This window comes from Topomyia yanbarensis, chromosome 2 (assembly GCF_030247195.1).
Source record: "Topomyia yanbarensis strain Yona2022 chromosome 2, ASM3024719v1, whole genome shotgun sequence".
Classification (NCBI taxonomy): domain Eukaryota; kingdom Metazoa; phylum Arthropoda; class Insecta; order Diptera; family Culicidae; genus Topomyia; species Topomyia yanbarensis.
Genome location: NC_080671.1, coordinates 208,507,400 through 208,528,283, shown reverse-complemented (window position 1 = coordinate 208,528,283; position 20,884 = coordinate 208,507,400).

Sequence of the window (20,884 nt, the reverse complement as noted above, 5' to 3'; positions counted from 1 at the left end):
GTCAAGAGAGGGCAGCTTAGTTGCTCAATGAAACACGAAAAGTCATAAATAGAAGCAACGCATGTCCGTTTAAATCAGTACGTGACGAATGAAAATTTTTAAAGTCACGTAAATAAAAAAACGAAACGAAACGTTTAAATCAGTTGTTGCTCTTATCCTATACGAGCAACATCGTCTCCGGGCGATGCAATAAGCGTTATCGATTTTCGATAACGTTGTCATTTGCACACACTCGCACCTAAGTGGCTAAACCATATATAGTTATCCTCTAGGGAGAGATATGCGAAGACGCCATCTTGAGCCAGCTTACTGTCAACATTTTGAGCCAGTCGATCATTATTTGACTGCATTGGTGCATAATTTTTGGATAGTAATGTTATTTTTTTTATTTTTGTTGATAAACATTAGACAACAAATTATAAATAGGCGCTATTGTAAGTTGAACTTTCCTGACAAGAATAATGCTGTTCAATTAGGGTAACCAACCTATATCCAAAGGTAGGATTCCCGGCGGAATCGTCGGTAATACCTTCTATCTGATTTTTTCCAGATGGTTGCGTTGCTGGCAGTGTTGCTTTTGATTGATCTGAAGAGATGATTTTTTGTCCGAAAGCATGGTATATTTTATGCATCTAATCTATCTTCTTGCTTACGTTGTTCGATAGGGTCAAGAATGGTTTTCTGCGGGAAATAGATCCATCATCAAAAGTTTGCTTTTTTGTTTTTCTTAAGCTCCTATAACTGCGTAACGTGCGAATACACAGGAACGGAGTTTTTCTTTGCAGTATTCTCTTCTTATTATATACATATTTAGTGATTTTTGTTTGAATAATACTTGCGCTACATAGCCGCAAAGAATCCAGCAACGGGAACGCCGGAACTCGAAAAATTCAACCCATTTATCGCGTAATGCAGCATCCTTCGGGTACCGAAAAAAACTTATTTCAGCTATTAGAGCGTAATTACAAGGCCGATTCGCACAAAATTTTCCAATGCACTTCATTTCTTATTTTTAAAATAAACGTTATGATAATAAAGTCACGCAAAACTTGGTTCGCAATAAGCGATGCTAGTTTTTTATCGCGATATTTACCGTTGCTAGTTTGCCTTTTTTTCCTCCGCATATCTCTCCCTAGAGGATAACTAACCATATACGGTTAGTTTATAAATAGAGGTGACGCCGCGTACACGTTTGAACAGAGATGCCAGATTTGCAGACAAGTCTGCAAATTCGCAGACTTTTAATTTAAGCTGCAGATTTTTTCGATGACGCAGATATTTGCAGATTTTTTAGTTTGGTTGCAGATATTTGCAGATTTTTTAGTTTGGTTGCAGATATTTGCAGATATTTGCAGATTTTTGAATATAAAGGCTTTTGGTTACACTAGCTTTCCTGACATTTTTTGTTCTTCCCAGACTTTTAAAATTATTATTGCAGACATTTGAAAAAAGTACCTGGCATCTCTGCGTTTGAATCAGTTTTTGTTCTTATTTCGAACGGGTAAGATCATGGTTGTAACTTGTTAATCCATGTTTACGGCGCTTTGTAGCTGCGTAGGGTAAAGAGCCTATTGGTTTTCATGTTTCATATTTCGGTTATATGTTTTTTATCAGTAAGGCATCTGACAACGTGCTTCTGTAGTTATTGCACTGTTCAGCAGCGTAGTATTTTATATAGGAGAGTACACTCAGGTTTTTTACGCGGATTTTGAAATTTACGCGGTTTTCATCAACGCGTTTTTTTTTAAATTTACGCGGTTTTCATTTACACGGCCTGAATCCCCTGCGTGAAAAATCTGAGTGTAATTGCATCGGAAACAATCACATTCCCAGCAGAACTTTTTGTTTTCTAATTTCAAACACTTTTGTTTCGTACTGCACATAACGGAAAATTTTAAAACAGAACTTACCGTCCCAGCAGCAATTGAAGCGGGTGTTCTTTTTCGATTCAAATTCAAGCCATGTCTTAAGCGTTACTGGACTTAAAATTGTTTTCCCAGTTTATCCAGTCAGAATATCTATCCTACCCTATGTATTTAAAACACAGTTCTAATTGCGTTTTAAAGTATACAACAAATAGAACGGTTGGGTATACTAATTCAAATTTTAAAATAAATCTGTTTTAAATTATGAAACAAACCGCTGTACTGAAGATATAATTATGTCAGTCCTATTACCACATGAAACACCTATATAACATAAAACGCTGCAGAATTGGTTTAATAATACAATGTTTACACTACAGAGTTACAACACGTTTTAATAATTAGCAACAAGAAAAATGTCACCAAGATAGCATAAAAAACTGTTTAACCGGTAGTGCGAACGTTGTATAACAATGTAATTTATCAAATAATTTCATTTGTTCAACCACTAATCGATCAAGAAATACTTAACCTTAAGATTATTTATTTAAGTTCATTAGTACATTATTGAAAATTTAAATGGAAAATTATTTTTCATATTTCATGGAGAATCTGTATATTTCCGTTGGCGGGCGTAGGATTCCTTATCACAGCTCTCAATATGGAACTTTTCTTTTGAATATATTTTCTGGACAGACCAGCCTATTTTTACTAGATGGATCAGCCAAATAATGCCAATCACCTAGTGAGATACTTGATTAATTAATAGATTACCGTTAAAAGACCTTCAATAAATTATGTTTTAATGGGGAGGGTATATAGCAAATTGTAACATATGAAAACAGGCGAGTGAACAAGAATGTGAGTCGATATGTGTGATAGATAAAATTCATTTGCACGCTCTTGAAAAAGCTACATTTTTAATGTCACCGTGGTCGTGTCCTGTAAACAACCCTTTAATTTTTCTTTATCAAAAATATGTGGTCGTCCTGAAAAGGACGGTTTTTATAGGAGCATCTCTTTGGTAACTCTCAGTGTTCGATTTATGCTTTCTTTTCGGTCTTCTTGGGCATATTTGGCAACACACCGCCCTGAGCAATGGTCACTCCGGAGAGCAGTTTGTTTAACACTTCGTCGTTACGAATCCCCAACTGCAGATAACGTGGGATAATTCGTCTTTTTGTTGTCACGGGCAGCATTTCCTACCAATTCCAACACTTCAGCAGCAAGGTTTCCATTACAGCTGCTAAGTGAACGGGCGCTCGGACACTTTCAGCATAATTTGCTTTCCACAGTAGACGGTGAATTCGGCCCACGGCAAATTGAAGACAGGCGCGATTCGAGCGGACTTTGTCTTTCCTTAACTTTGCCACCTCCAGACATTTACTGTGTTTAGCGTTCGTAACACTGTTACCTTCCGCGCGAAAAGTCCGTCTTTATATACCCGCTTTGATGTGTATCGACCAACGAAAGCGTGGAGCTACGAAGAACACATATTGAGGACAACACAAAAAAGGACGAGCTTACATTGTGCTGTAGTCAGGTATAAAAACTTAGCATGCTGTTGCTCACGCTCAGTTCGTTTGCAGCATCGTCGGTCGAAATGTCTCCGAAAGCCAGTGGAAAGGCCAGCACTGAGAACTGACATACAAGTAAACTTTTCAACTTGTGTAAGAAAAATAACTGTCGCTTTGAAACGACAACAGCAAGTAGACACTTGCCACTGGTCGGCGCTTCGATCGGCCAGCAATCACTATACGGGACTTGTAAGCAAACTTGGATACAATGGTGACTCACGCATGCAAACCTGTATGCGATGGTGATTTTCAACGTATTTTCATTTAAATGTTTACACAGGTTTTGCGGGAAAGTTTGTTCTAGCTTATATGTCTGTTCTATATGTCTGTCTATATGTCAATAACCTCCCGCGAAATTCAAACCGCCGTCCATTTGCTGCTGTCAGAAGAGTTGGCCAAGCACGCCGTCTCAGATGGCACAAATACACCAGCTCCAAGTATATTCCGAATACTGCCCAAACAAAAGGCCCTTTTCAGGGCTATCATTTATCAACAAAGAATCGAATTTAAATTTTGTTATTACAAGCATCTGAAAGTGGCTTTCCAAGAGCGTTGGATGGTAAGTGAGCCACTTATGAACAATATCGTCGGCATGTCGTAGAATGGTACGAAATAGAAAGTTATAATTTGTGATTTGTTGACAGTTTCGTGTAATGATTCAATTTACAATAACATTCATTGAATGCTCTTTTATGAGGATAAAATCGAATATTTTAGATTTCGATGTACGTGTATCGATATTTCAGTATTTCCATTAGAAATAACTAAATAACTGCTTTTAATACAACCTGTCAGAAGATAGTCAAAATTGTAGCATTTGTATAACCAGTCTAAAGTGTATTAGGCAATCCATTAGACGTTTGTTTGACAATTCAGCGGTAGGTTCTGTCAACAGGTCCACTCCTGCGAACAGAAAAACTCGTCCGACAAACATCTTTCGTTAGTCCTATTCGTTTGATGTTGGATCGAATCTACGATATTGTTGGACGTCGTACCCCTCAAAATAACGTCAGAATAAGTAAACAAGAAATAATCAGCTGATCAGAAACGTCTCATGGATTGCCTAATTCTACTTCACTCCGGTTATGTCTCTGACATTACTCACCCATCTTTTTTGCAGTATTCTCTTTTTATTATATACATATTTACTGATTTTTATTTGAATAATACTTGCGCTACAAAGCCGCATAGAATCCAGCAACGGGAAGTCTTCCGGAACTCGAAAAATTGAACCCATTTATCGCGTAATGCTCCTTCGGGTACCGAAAAAAACTTATTTCAGCTATTAAAGCGTAATTACAAAACCGGTTCGCACAAAATTTTCCAATGCACTACATTTATTATTACAATAAAAGTTATGATAATAAAGTCACGCTGAACTTGGTTCCAAATAAGTGATGCTAGTTTTTATCGCGATATTTACCGTTACTAGTTTGTCTTTTTTCCTCCGCATATCTCTCCCTCCCAGTGAGCAAATTTTCTGGCAGAGACCGCTCTGCTAGATTTCTGTAAGTCTTGGTTTGGCAGCCCTGTCAGATTTCTGCGCGTATCCTATCGGGTTAGTTGAGCTAGGGCGAACTCTGTTTCGCTCGCGTTATCTGGCAAATTTTGACAGGAACCAAGCAAAACCCTGGCATAACTCGGACATAAACTGTGCAAAGATCCTGTCAATTCCTACCTGGTAGAATTTAGCATGAATCGAGCAAAACATCTGACAAAGATGTTGCAGGAAGCGTGCAGAGATCTTGGCCGTACATTTCTGGATGGATTCTGGATAAAAGTGAGCAGCATCGGTTAGTTTAACCGCTTCTGTCAGAAACGGTTGTTGCATTTGAACGAATTCGTTGCCAGAATTCGCGCACAAATCGCGCAAAATGCTCGCAGAAACTCTGCCAGCATCAATTTTGCTTTGCTCAACTTTTGCTAACTTTCAGCTTGCCACGCTGATCGGGCTAGAGCAGGTATACCTAGGGATACCACTCTAGTTAGAGTGTTGCCAAGAGGCCATAACGTATCCAAACGAACATGAAATTTGACGTATACACAATAGAAAGGTCAGATTTCTGCTCGTTTGGATACGTCAAACGCGTCTTGGCCGCACTCTAACTAGAGTGCTCTAGGGATACCAGATATATTTTTCAAATGTCTTCACTTTTCATAAAAAACGTCTTCATTTGTCTTCAACGGTCCGGATTCAGAATCGGTTATTTATTTTGAGCCAGAATTCTGCCAGAAATCAGTCAGACATCCGAACAAATTTGTCTTCAAAATGAAAAACACGTCTTCACAACATTTCAAATGTCTTCAAAATGAAGACAAATCTTCAAATCTGGCATCTCTGCCCTAGAGGATAACTAATCATAAGCTGGCTTTCTGGCTCGGCTAGTTGTCAAAAATGACAGCGAACGCGCTTTAACCCAGTTAAGCTCAACCGGAAATGAACTGGACTTCTGGCTGGTTCCAGTTCGTATTCCAGCTCCAGTGACACAACCGATTCTAACTAAAATCGGTTGTGTCACTGGAGCCGGAATACGAACTGGGACCAGCCAAAATTCCGGTTCATTTCCGGCTGAGCTTAACTGGGACGCGACGTTCACATCGCTACGAGCCAATGTTATTAACTCGACCTGAAACTTATCGAATACAAACAAACTTTATTTTGATGTGCTTAACTGGTACTCAGTTGATAAAAGCGTTCGGATTTTGTGGATAAGAAGCGATGCAAGAGAAAGCGTGATTTCTCATATATTGTTATTAATTACTTGTTTTGAATCCAACTTTTAAACGGTGCTATACAGTTCATGTGAACAGACATTGAACATTTAAAACGTAACTAGCGCTACTGGCATTTGGTGGGAGCTTCAGGCAACAAACAGTTTTCACGGGGCTGGTCGGATGTCGCACAAACCCGCACTGATAAAGTACCCATTAATGCGTAGAAAACTACGCATTTTCAATAAAAGTGGAAAAACCCATAAAATGGGTAGAGTTTGTACCCACAAATGAGTACAGAACTAGTACGTCAACCTGGGTATGTTTTACCCATTATTTTTCACAGAACAGTTTCAACAAAATGCGTAAAAATGAAAATCGCGCCAGAATGAAAAATACTGTCAATAGAATTATTTCTGAATTTAAAAACAAAAACATAAAATAACATTCATTTTACATTATAATCTCATATAAAAATATAGGAATCTAGATAGACATCCCATTCTAATACTACTTAACAAAACAAAACCGCCAACTGGATATATTTTTGATGGCTGGATCTTTTGGCTACCCAAAAAATGCCGAACTAGCGCATATTTGCAACTTCCTCAGTAGTCTAAACAGCCGTTGTTTTCGGAGCATTGCCGAAATGTTCCGTTTCCGACACGGACTCCGATGCACGCCAATAATTTGCAAGTTCCGCTACGATCCTTAGTTTGCAGGTTAACTCGCTTGAAATAATTCTTAAGGATTTTTCACCCATTATTAAGATCAATATACCCAATGGCATTACCTCATCGAGTAGTTGTGAAATGGATAAAAAGTACTCATTGTTAGAAATAAAAAATACCCATTTTTGAAAACTCCAATAACTTCCGAAAATAGGCAATTTGAATACATAAAATGGGTAAAGTTTTATTTACCGTGTGAGTAACGTCAGAAGAAATAAACAAGAAAATTTAATTTTAAATTTAATCAACGGCTGATCAGAAACGTCTCACGGGTAGCCTAATAGCAAGGTTTGGACAAAATATTGCAGAAAAAAGAGAATACAGAAACGATTTTCTCTCTGTTCCGGAGTACTTCCAGTTTCTCCTAGTACTGGTAGAAATCGTCTCTCACATGATCAAATCTCTTGCCATGAGAAATTTTTTTCCAAAGTTGTTCATTCTGATAGATTATTTGTAATGTGGCATCTTTTCATCGACAATAAAATTGTAAAATGGCGATCTTGATTACAAAATTGTGTTTAGTGTGCAATATGATTCGTTGTCTATAAATAAGCAACCGATAGGATGTTTTCTAATTTGCATATTTTCGTCCCGGTATCACTACTTAGCTTGTTCGTTCCGTTCCCTATTTCGTTTCTGAGTGTCATGCACTATATAACTCTATATCACCGATAATCTATATATATTGTTTGTGGCACTAAAAACTGGATTCTAATCGCACTGCGCACTTACTACTCTTCTATTAAATTCTTCTCATAGACTGGTTAGTTCGACTGGTCTGTCTATGAAAGTACCATCTCTATCACTTGAAATACATGTGTTTTGACAGCTCGCAGTTTTCAGTAGCAGTTTGAACACTCGCACTTTGAAAGTGCGGAGTCCAGGTTGGTGGGAAGTGCGCAATATATATATATATATATATATATATATATATATATATATATATATATATATATATATATATATATATATATATATATATATATATATATATATATATATATATATATATATATATATATATATATATATATATATATATATATATATATATATATATATATATATATATATATATATATATATATATATATATATATATATATATATATATATATATATATATATATATATATATATATATATATATATATATATATATAGAGTCTCTTCTCTCACGTTACTGACATTCTTTTGAAATTTTTATAATTAGAGTGGCATTGTTCACATAACAATAGTATCCACATTTCTACATTTATTGCGGATTGACAGGTTCGGCAATGGTTTTGGATCTTGTTAATGTGTCAACAGTATGCTTCGATCTGAACCTCCTGATAATTTTATACATAGCACACGTTGAAGTTTTTGGATTTGCATCTTGAAGAATAAAAAAATCGAATTTGCATCTATGCTTAATCCGATCCCTTTTCGAATCCAACTGTTTTATCCTAAACAATTACAGTCGTGATTCGCTGGTTGGACACTTTTTAACTGGACCGCTTTTTAGTTGGACCTCCGGTAGTTGGACCATTGTCTAACTAAAAAGCATCTGAACGTCAAAATCTCGTGTCAAATTTACTTTGACAATCAATCTGACAATATTTAGAGATATGAACAGATGCATTTACACTGCCAACATCTCCTTTGGAGAGTTTTTGACATTTGTCAGTCGGTTCAACTAGCGAATCAAATTCGTTAGTTGGACAAGGCTGTGGCCTAACCAGCGAATCACGACTGTAATATTTTTTTTTGCCTTTTGACGTAAGTGCCAATATCTTATTTAAGACTTTTTTTTGTATCCGACGGGGAAAACAGATCGAAATGGTGAATTAAGTTTCTACTGAGAAAGCTTGGAAAAGCGTCCATCTTGGAGAACGAGAAAGCAGTTTTTTTTCTCACACCGTTGTAAAAATCTGATTTGTTTTCTTTCATTTTCTAAGATGCCCGCTTATTGAGGCGTTCTCAATTGAACCTTAAACCACAGAGAACAGACATCCATGATCGAACAAAAATATTTAAAAAACGTGTGTAAACATTTGAATTAATATACTAAAAACACTAGCGCCGCCAAACCAACCTATCCCAACTATCCGTCAAATCGATTCCGGAACCGGTTCGAAATCCTGGATGGATTCTGCAAAGAAAACAACCGATTCCGACTCTATCGGTTGACACATTTGAGCTGGAATTCATGCTGGAAGTCCGAATCGGTTCCGGACTAGTTTGACTGGGTAGAGGAATAACCGCTGTCAATTCTGTCGCACTCAGCCACAAAAAAACATGACGACAGTAGCGCACCTGGTTTAGATATCCAAACTACCTTCGAAACCGTTAGAGATTTTACACAAGTTGAATGCTGAAGATGGACGTCTGTTCTCTGTGCTTAAACAAAAGTAATTGTGAAAAAAAATTCCCCCTGAGACAGGATTCGAACCTGCAAGCCTTGGGACTCACTTGTACAAACCCTTATGCTATCCCTGGGCTATGATGATGTCCCAGGAAGAACACATTATTGTCGCATTGGCGAAAGTGATCAGAGATCACACACAACCGTTGCTGCAACATTTGATATATTTAGTTTCCCGCAAGATACTAAGGTCGGGGTTCTTATTATCGTCTAATGTTATTTTAACTCATTAACCATAGTACTTCTGTGGGTGACCGAGGTAATGGTTGCTGCCGATTTCTGGTTCCTTGCCCAGTGAACAGAGTTATGACGGAAGCGAACCGGCCGTTCGAATTAAACCATTTTTTTTATTTTTCCGTAAGTACCAATACCTTTTTTGTCGTATCAGATGGGGAAAACTTTCGTTTAACTAACCATATGGTTTGGTCGCTGTTATATTTTTGTTATAGTTAATCAACCACGTATTCGGAAAATGTGCGGTAAATACTTGTTCCATCTTGTCGTACAATTTCTGTTCAATTTAATCATTTTTACTCTTTTAACGATATTTTATTTGTCGAAAGTATTGACAACATTTTAATATAAATATAGCAACATTTCCCAGTAAAGTTCAGCCGGAAATGAACTGGAATTCTGGCTGGTTCCAGCTCGTATTCCGGCTCCAGTGACACAACCAATTCTAGTTAGAATCGGTTGTGTCACTGGAGCCGGAATGCGAGCTGGAACCAGCCAGAATTCCGGCTCATTTCCGACTGAGCTTAACAGGGTTTGCTATCCCTGCAGTACCATTGCGTACGGTGCAAAATGTCAGAATCAACCAATCAGGAGCTGGAACATTCTGACGTAAAATTGGAAGAAAAACGACCTCCCCCTATTGTCATGTCTTGTCTCAGGTTCGAAAGCGGAGACAGAGCTGGCGGATTCTGTCCTAGATCTAATCGGGCATGAAATTTGACGTATTCACAATAGAAATACGTCAAATTTTATGCTAGTTTGGATACGTCATGTTTTATGTTTTCTTCTTCCTCATGGCCACACTCTAGTCCCCAGTTAAGTTCAGCCGGAAATGAGCAGGAATTCCGGGTGGTTTCATTCCATATTCCGGTTCCAGTGACACAACCGATTCTAATGTTTTCGATTGAGAACCTAGACTAACCCAGGTTAGTTGCTTCAAACAAACGTTTTTAATGGAACTGAGTTGGGTTTCTGGCAAAACAGCGGTGTTGTGAGCGAACCCGAAATATATTTCAGGTTAGAACCCAACCCGGTTTTCAGTCCAGTGGCGCATAACCTAGGTTTGAAACTGGTTTCAAGCAAACGGTTTGACAGCAGTTAGGTCCGAAACTGAGTTAGCTTCTGCCTCAAGCGAAAACAACATAATTACCCACTGAGACGTCCAAAAAATTGTTTCAAAATCGTTCAACACGGGTCCAACGATGGACGTTTGTTGAACGGTTATTTGGACGTTGTCCACAATGGTCCAACGAACGTCCTTCATTGGACGATTTTGAAACCAACCGTTCTTAGAGGGTAGAATCGATTGTGTCACTGGAGCCGCCCGGTCAAACCATTCGGAATTTGATTCGGAATCCTGAATGGAGTCAGTATGGATTCCAAATCAAATGCAACAAATGATTCTGAGTCGGAATCGGTTGTTGCATTTGATTTGGAATCCATAATGACTCCATTCAGAAATCCGAACCGGTTCCGGAATGAGTTTAACTGGGCGGAATACGAATTAGAACCAGTCAGCATTCTGGTTGATTTTCAGACTGAGCTTAACTGGGAGCTAGTGCTTTATTATTGAATTACACGGTGCCACAAAATAAAAAAATGTACTTTTTAAGTGCTCTGATAAAGGTTGTAGATCTCGTCAAATTCAAAACAAAACCACTTTTGATCAACTTAATATAACCCCAAAATCACAGTCTCTACGCATCGCTCGATAGAGATAGAAGTATTTTGTTTTCGGTCCGTGCGAAAAAGAACAGTACTAATCCGTGTTCAAGGTTATCTTGCCATTCTCTGCCTCTTCGATGTTTGGACTTTTATTTTCTCGTGTGTTAACCGTTAGGCCGCATTCCTTAACCTTTTGTTCGCAAAGTGAGAATTGAGCAATAACCAGCTATATAAGCTGGACTGGTGCGTCGTGGGAAACGAGTATACAGATAAGTGAAATACACCTTTTTGATACATTTACGGCATTTTCCCGTCTGCGCGGGTGATGACCCCGTGCGATAACGGTGTCGATGGCTCCCACCCCGGACGGCCAAATAGAGGTCGAATCGACTCCCAAGGCTCTCCCCCGTTCCAAACAATATCCAGAGCTCTCGACCGGTCCCTTTGTTGGCTTCGTTTGGCCCAAAACAAAATCACTGAATCTGTTACAGATTTCGAAAGACCTGACGGAAAAGTTCTCGGCTGTGACCGAAATAAAAAAGGTCCGCTCAGACAGGCTCAGGGTCGTGTTGACTAACTCAAAGCCGGCAAACGATGTTGCTTGCTGCGAGCACTTCACGAAGGACTATTATGTGTATATTCCAGCTGTAAAAGTACAGTCTGAAGGCGTTATCACCGATGAGAGTTTGACATGCGAGGATCTGCTACAGTAAGGGGTTGGCCGTTTTAGAGACCGCTTACTTCAACCAGTGAAAATACTTGAGTGCAAGCGTTTGCAATCAGTAGTAGTTGCGGGGGATGGTTCAAAAACGTACCCCCAATCAAATTCTTATCGAGTGATCTTCGCTGGTACCGCTTTGCCGAACCACATCCTCTTGCACAAGGTTCGTCTGATGTACGCCTGTTTGTACCGCGGGTCATGATTTGCACAAAGTGTACACAATTGGGTCACACAGCCACACATTGTAGCAATAAGGCCTGCTGTGGAAAATGCGGTGAGAATCATCTGGATGATTCGTACAGTAAGAATGCTGAGAAGTGTCCTTACTGTGCAGAGAATCTACATGATATCTCGGCATGTCCCGCGTACAAACTACGCGGGGATAAACTAAAACGTTCCCTAGCGGGACAATCCGAACGTTCTTCCGCAGAAATGCTAAAGAAAGCTACGCCACTATCCTCAACAAACATCTATGCTCACTTGCCTCTTAACGAGGGCGAGGCTGATGACCCACAAGAGGGAACATCTACTAGGGCGTTTAGAAGTTATAGGAAGAGGAGGAACATTTCCTCTCCTAAAGTTCCTTGTAAAGGCCAGAAGGTATCCCTTGACGGGGCTCCGAAAGTGTTGCAACCAAACCGAAGCAAGTAGCTCCTGGTCTCGGAGGATTAAGCTCAGAGAAGGAGCTCCCTGCACTTCCAGGAACATCAAAAATCCCAAGTGTTCCTTTGTTTCAGTTCGAGAATAATCACAGCACTGGAATTATCAAACTCTCGGACATAGTGGACTGGATAATAAAAACTTTCAGTATAACTGACCCTATTAAAAGTCTTATGTTAGCTTTTCTCTTTACAGTAAGAACATTTTTGAAGCAGTTGACTGTTAAATGGCCCCTCCTTTCAGCGATTGTATCCTTCGATGGCTAATTCATCGAACGAGGTCACGGATTTGATCACTGTTCTACATTGGAATTGCAGAAGCATCATCCCGAAAATCGATTCCTTCAAAATTTCAATAAATAGTTTGAGTTGCGATGCATTTGCACTATGTGAAACTTGGTTAACTTCAGATATAGATCTCAACTTGCACGATTTTAATATTATTCGCCTATATCGAGACACCCCCTATGGAAGAGTGCTTTTGGGGATCAAAAAGAGCTATTCCTTCTACAGAATTAACCTCCCCTCGATAACAGGTATTGAAGTTGTCGCTTGTCAAGTAACAACCAAAGGCAAAGATCTTTGCATAGCTTCCATATATATCCCCCCAACACCGCGATTGGGCATCGCCGGCTACATGACATCATAGAATCCCTGCTGTACCGCGACTAGTTTTAGGAGACTTTAACTCTCATGGTACGGAATGGGGTTGCCTTTATGATGATAACCGTTCCTCTTTAATTCACAATATTTGCGACAACTTCAGTATGACAATTCTAAATGCGGGTGAAATGACACGGATTCCTCCCCCATCAGCGCGCCCAAGCGCATTAGATTTATCCCTTTGCTCGACCTCGCTACAGTTAGAAAGCGCGTGAAAGGTAATCCCTGATCCCCACGGTAGCGACCATCTGCCGATCGTAATCTCAATCAATAACGGCTCAAGGCAATTGGAAACAATCAATATTTCGTATGACCTCACGAAATATCGATTGGAAGAGCTATACTGCCGCGATATCCAACAATATCGAATCTACTCAAGAACTTCCTCCGGAGGAAGAGTACAGCTTTTTGGTTGGCTTGATTCTCGACAGTGCGAATCAGGCTCAGACTAAGCCAGTACCCGGCGGGAACATATAAAAACCAAAGAGAATAGGGAAAGAGACGAATAGTGTGAAGCCAAAAATACCTTATTGAGCAGACCAATCGTGCAATGTAAATAAACATTACTCCATGCCTGAGTTGGAGGAGATAAGTATTGTACATCTATTAAAAAAGAAATTTCAATTTTCGTGAATTTGATTCAATTGCGATTGTGAGGTGCATTCTAGAGTATATGTATGAGTAAAAACAAGCATTAGAATTATTTCATCTCTTTGTTTCAAAACGCGCATCGTTTGATAAACAAATCCAACGATCTACATACGGTTTGTTTTCAAAATATAATAGGAGTCATTTAAAGTACTGCCTGTGGAAGCGGTTGCCAAAATTCTAGTGTTGAAATCATCATAAAGGGAGTGTTGCCGTTTTGACTGATTTTCACTCTTCGTCTCTTTCCCTATTCTCTTTGATAAAAACGTTCTCCCAATCCCTGGTGGGATAAAGAGTGCTCAGACGTGTACGCGGAGAAGGCCGCCGCGTATAAGACCTTCCGGAACGACGCGTTACCCGCTTGTTTTCGACAGTACGCGACGTTAGACAAGCGATGAAGAGTTTGATGAAAGCCAAAAAACGCGGTTATTGGCGCCGGTTCGTCGACGGATTAACGAGAGAAACATCGATGAGCACTCTTTGGGGAACAGCCCGACGTATGCGAAATCGAAACAGTACTAATGAGAGCATGGAATATTCAAACCGTTGGATATTCGATTTCGCCAAGAAGGTTTGTCCGGATTCCGCCCGGCACAGAAGATATACCGCGCCGCGCCCCCTCACGATAACGCAAACGAAATACCTTTTTCGATGGTTGAGTTCTCATTTGCTCTCTTGTCGTGTAACAATAAAGCTCCAGGGCCAGACAGAATAAAATTCAACTTGTTGAAGAATCTGTCAGACTCTGCCAAGAGACGCTTTTTGAACTTATTTAATAAGTTTCTTGAGGCTAACATTGTCCCACACGATTGGAGGCAAATGAAGGTCATCGCCATCCAAAAACCAGGAAAACCAGCCTCCGAACACAATTCGTATCGACCGATCGCAATGCTATCCTGTATCCGGAAGTTGTTCGAGAAAATGATCCTATCCCGTCTCGACAATTGGGTCGAAGCAAATGGCTTACTGTCAGATACACAATTTGGCTTTCGCAAAGGCAAAGGGACGAACGATTGTCTTGCGTTGCTCTCAACCGAAATTCAAATGGCCTATGCTAGCAAAGAGCAGATGGCATCAGTGTTCCTAGATATTAAAAGGGCTTTTGATTCAGTTTCGATCAACATTCTTTCAGAGAAGCTGCACCAGCATGGTCTTTCAGCGACTTCAAACAACTTTTTACTAAACTTGTTATCGGAAATGCACATGCATTTTTCGCATGGTGACTTATCGACATCACGATTTAGCTACATGCGCCTTCCCCAGGGCTCATGTCTAAGCCCCCTGTTATACAATTTCTACGTCAACGACATTGACGAATGTCTTGACAATTCTTGCACGTTAAGGCAACTTGCAGACGATGGCGTGGTTTCTGTAACGGGACCCAAAGCTGTCGATCTACAAGGACCATTACAGAATACCTTGGACAATTTGTCTGCTTGGGCTATTAAGCTAGGTATCGAATTCTCCACGGAGAAAACTGAGCTAGTTGTATTTTCTAGGAAGCGTGAACCAGCACAACTACAGCTTCTATTAATGGGTCTAACCATCGCTCAGGTCTTCACAGTAAAATATCTAGGAGTGTGGTTCGACTCGAAAGGTACTTGGGGATACCATATTCGGTATCTGAAACAGAAATGCCAACAAAGGATCAACTTTCTTCGTACAATAACCGGAACATGGTGGGGTGCCCATCCAGGAGACCTAATTAGGTTGTATCAAACAACGATACTGTCGGTAATGGAATACGGATGCTTCTGCTTTCGAACCGCCGCGAACATACATTTCATCAAACTCGAAAAAATTCAGTATCGTTGTTTGCGATCGCCTTAGGGTGCATGCAGTCGACCCATACGATGAGTCTCGAAGTCCTGGCGGGCATTGTTCCGCTGAAAAATCGATTTTGGGAACTGTCATATCGATTGCTCATTCGATGCGATATCTTGAACCCGGTGGTGATTGAAAATTTCGAAAGGCTTGTTGAGCTCTATTCTCAGACCCGTTTTATGTCCCTGTACTTTGACTACATGGTGCAAAATATTAATCCTTCTTCTTACAATCCCAACCGTGTGCATACTTCTGAATCTACTGTTTTCTTCGACACATCCATGAAAGACGAGATTAGTGGAATTCCGGACCACATACGCCCACATTTTTTATAATAAATTCCGATAAGTCGACTGTTTTAAGATGTTTTATACTGACGGATCAAACCTCGAAGGGTCCACTGGCTTCGGTATTTTCAATCGAACGTTCACTGCCTCCTACAAACTCAGTGAGTGACCCCGCTTCAGTTTACGCCGAAGAACTAGCTGCTATTCAGTTTACCCTTGGAGTCATTGACATATTACCCGCAGACCATTACTTCATCGTCTCGGATAGTCTAAGTTCTATTGGCGCTATTCGCTCGATGAAACATGGAAAGCACTCCTCGTATTTTTTGGGGAAAATACGGGAGCTCCTGAGTACTTTATTTGACAAATCTTTTCAGATTACCTTGGTATGGGCACAGACTAACAGACATAACACTACGAGGGAATTCCCTCGAAAAACATCGATTCGAAAATTTTCCCAGAACACTAGCTCCTTCTTTTATTCACAGTCCCAAACACTCATTTACTGGTGGGTTACCCCTCAGGTTTGGGAACAATTTTTCACGAGTGGCCTATCCCCCATATGCTTGTTCATATGTCAGTGGCGCCATAATTTCAAATGTGGCCACAGTTCCAACTACAAATATATTTAAAATGACCGTTAAAGCGGGCGAAGCTTTGTTTTGGAGTGTTATGTCCGTTAGTCTGTGGTATGGGTCCCTTCTCATTGCTCCATTCCGGGCAATGAGAAGGCGGACTCCTTAGCTAAGACGGGTGCCCTAGAAGGTGACGTTTTTGAAAGACCAATTTGCTTCAGCGAATTTTTCAGTATTACTCATCAGAGAACTCTCGAAAGTTGGCAAACCTCGTGGAGCAATGGGGAGCTGGGAGGGTGGCTACATTCAATAGTCCCTAAGTTATCGACGAAACCTTGGTTCAAGGGGATGGATGTGGGTCGTGACTTCATTCGTGTGATGTCCCGACTCATTGCAAACCATTACACGCTGGATGCACATCTCCGGCGTATTGGGCTCGTGGTGAGTGGTATCTGCGCTTGTGTCGACGGCTATCACGATATTGAACACATTGTCTGGGCGTGCACCGAGTACAGTTCCGCCAGATATGGACACCCTCCGGACCCGAGGAAGACCACCCAACGTCCCGGTTCGAGATGTGCTGGCAAGTCGCGATGTCCTCTAAATGTCCCTTCATAAAAACCATCAATATACAAATTTAACAGGCCCCTTTTTCTTGTCATTCTCAGAAGAGCCTTCTTCCGCCTGTACCATACACCCACGAAGGTTTGATGCGACTCCAAGGCGACACCAAACATCTCTGTCGAATGAGCCAACAAACACGGGATCTACGTCCAAACCACACGCGCAACTCGAACTCTTTCCGATCCGCATCTGAGCCGTACTACGAAATCATCTGGAGGAACCCCTGCCGACTCGAGGAAGAACACCCGTCCTCCCTGCACATAATTCTTCCTGATGAAGGCCACCCGAGTCTGTATCCTATGCCGTTGATCGCCCGATGCCTGAAACTGAAAGTTAATTACTTTCTTCCCTGCCATCTTTGTCCACTCTCACTCCCCTGTCTCTTATACCTAGAAGTATCACCCCCTACTCCCCCCCGTCCACCAAATAGCCCACTGCAAAATTTAGCTCTTTCTGTCTCTTCTAGTTCTAACTATTATATCATATAATCTCATTGAAAATGCCCAACTCCACTACCACATTAAAATAACTCTAAATTATCTCCTCGAATCTTTACAAAATTAAATCACGCCATCTAGTTATTCCTAGTTTTAAGATAGTTATAAAAACTGTCCCCTTAGTTAAAAATTATTTGCTTCAATAATCTCCCTGCTAAAAATTTCAAACCATATTGCCATAAAAACTAAATGACCCCTCTAATCTTACGAAAATTATATTACCTTGTGTATGCATAGCTATAAATTCTCCTTAGTTTAATTTTAATAGAAATCAATATGTAATCCCCTAGTTTTAAGTAATTTGAAATGTAAAACAAACCAAGATTGCCACCTTTAAGCTAACGCAAACTTGCCTTATCAAATAAACAATTTGAATAAAATACCCTCAAAATCTTGATTTATAGCCCAAAAACCATTTTTCAGGATTTTCAACACGAAAAAAATTTCTTTTGTTAAAAGTACTATGCGGTTTTGGGACTAAACCATGAAAGTAACTATTATTTAGCGAATTTCTCATTATAAATATGAAAACTGCGCTACGTTTTTATTGGGAAGCATCTTTAAAATAGAAATTTAAGGAGAAAATTCAATTTCGCATCCAACAAGATATTTATGACTCAAATCAGTTAAAAAATGGCAGAGTTATTAATTTTTTTCCAATTTAGAAACTTGCTCGCATGAACTTTTAAGAGGACAGTCCCATAAAATTTTCAAAAAATTGATTTTTTTGCTCGATTACATATGCATTCAAAAGTATGTGTGTGACCTTTGAGCTTGAAATTGGAAAAAATAGCGGAAGACATGATTATAGCATCTTATAGTGCGAGACAACACCTCACTAACCCCTTAAGAGTTCTTGTGAGCAAGTTTCGAATTTGGAAAAAGAAAAAATGAATAACTCAGTCATTTTTCAACCGACTTTGATGATAAATAGGTTGTTGGATGCGAAATTGAATGCTCTCTGTAAAATTTTATTAAAACAAAGACGCCTTTAGAAGAATGTTGAGTAATTCTCATGGAAAAAACGCAAAATTATGGTTGTTTTCATATTGTTGATCCAAAATTGCAAAGTATTTTTGACAAAAGAACATAACATACCGTAATTTCTTCCTCTTTCCAGAACACTCAAAAAATTTAAAATCGGTTGAAAAATGATCGCAGAGAAATTTTGTTAATGCCGAAAGTCCCGAAAAATAATTTTTTTACCATAAATCAAGATTTTGAGGGCATGCAACATTTTTCAAACATTGTCTTGTGTTGCGTTTGGCGAGATCTACAACCTGTACTACGTCACATGAAAAGTACAAAATCACTGTAGCACCTAAAGAGACTAGAATCACAGTCTATAGAGAACAGTTGCGCAAAGAGTGAAGTCAAAAAAAGTACAATTGCAATCCATCTCTGATACCTCTGCAGCAAAGTTGGATTCTAATTTTGCTCGATAGGTAGACTTTTTTCGGCTTCACTTTCTGCACACTCTTTGCGTACCTTTATACTAAGGCCTTTGACTAGAATAACAAAGAGACGCCATGTTTCGTTTGGAATTCCAATTTAACTGTCAGTCATTTCAAACGAACAAGAGAGTTGTCAATCGTAAATGTTTAGCATTATGTGGCATTCAGGGGCGGCGAAACACTTTACGCCCGAGTGGGTAGAAAGCATAGGGTGAGGGGTCCATTAGTAAGGATTTTTTCCCTTTTCGCAATGCACATGCTGACATTACATTCACAATAAATCACGTTCGTTTGAGCAAATGGAATTGTGGTACATCGATGTTTTCAAATGTGTTTAGTGCGAGATACATGCGTTGCACATCTAATTTTTTTGAAATGGTTCAAAATTTCGAGTGGTTAATTACGGTTATTTTCGAGTGGGTAGTACTACCCATACTACCCACGCTTTCCGCCGGCCCTGGTGGCATTGTTTTTAAAGAAGTATTGTTATCCAATCCGTTAAAATTACAATTATTTTAAAGATAAAAGTAATATCCTCGAATCAAATTTGTTACAATTTAGAAACGCTAAAGAGAAAATTGGTTTGATGGGATGACGAAATTCAGCATGCGGGTAATGAATACTGAATGATGCAAACATTTAAAATGAAAGTCGTTCAGTTATTGGTCTGAATCAGCCAAAGTAAAGCTCTTTTGTTTCCAACAAACTGACAAGACAAGACAAAAACATATGCACAAGACTTCAACCACGCCTTTTCTTGTTGTGGACAGGGATGCCAAGTGTTTTTCCAAGAAGTCTGTAATAATTTTCCAAAATGTCTGGAATTGTCTGGATTGGCAATTTTTTTTGATAAAGCTTGAAGATTGAATTTGATGTTGTGAGCTTTCAGCATCTTGGATTTCTGAAATTTTCAGCTACTAAAAATTCAACAATATTTATTTGCTTTCAGCGAAATTTTTTTGCTAGTTTGTGTTTCCAGCTATTCTAAAAATCTTTGTTTTCAAAATCGTAGCTCAAAAAGGTTGTGGTTCTTATATCTCATTTTGTTATTTTTCAAATTGTCTGGATAAATCTGGACAAATTTGCTGAAATCTGGATAAGACAAACATAAATCTGTATGTCTGGACGACGCTTAAAAATCTGGAAGAATCCAGATAAATCTGGAAGGTTGGCACCCCTGGTTGTGGATCCGCTTGCAATCGAAAAAATCGCAATTGATCTTGGCCTAATGTGGTTTTGCTGCTGCCTAAGACAAGACGAGACAACTGGCTTCTTATTTTTGGTTTTCTTGCTGTTTTCGTGCCCTGCTGAATAATTGATGACAGTTGACTGTATGCGACTAGCGATGTTTGCAGTGCAGCCAATTTCTTTTTCATATTTAGATATGTTGCTATAATACACAATGTCCGTTTCATTAACAAACATTTCGCCGTATCAAACACTACACATTTCTTGCAAATCTGGCTAGCATATCGTATCAGACCGCAAGAACAAAACTAACATTCATAAATCTATTCGACTCACCCTTCCGCCATCTTGCCATGTGAACGACTCGTTACAGAACAGTCTGCAGACTATACACTTTTTATTTAAGGAGTTCAAAAGCAGAAGTTCGTAAGTTTTTTAGTTTTTCCTCAAAAAATTTTCAAATATTGCTTGAGTTTCGCCGATTCCAGGTGAAGGTCCCCGTAACAAATTTACAGTTTTCGATTGAGAACTTAGACACTAACTCAGGCTAGTT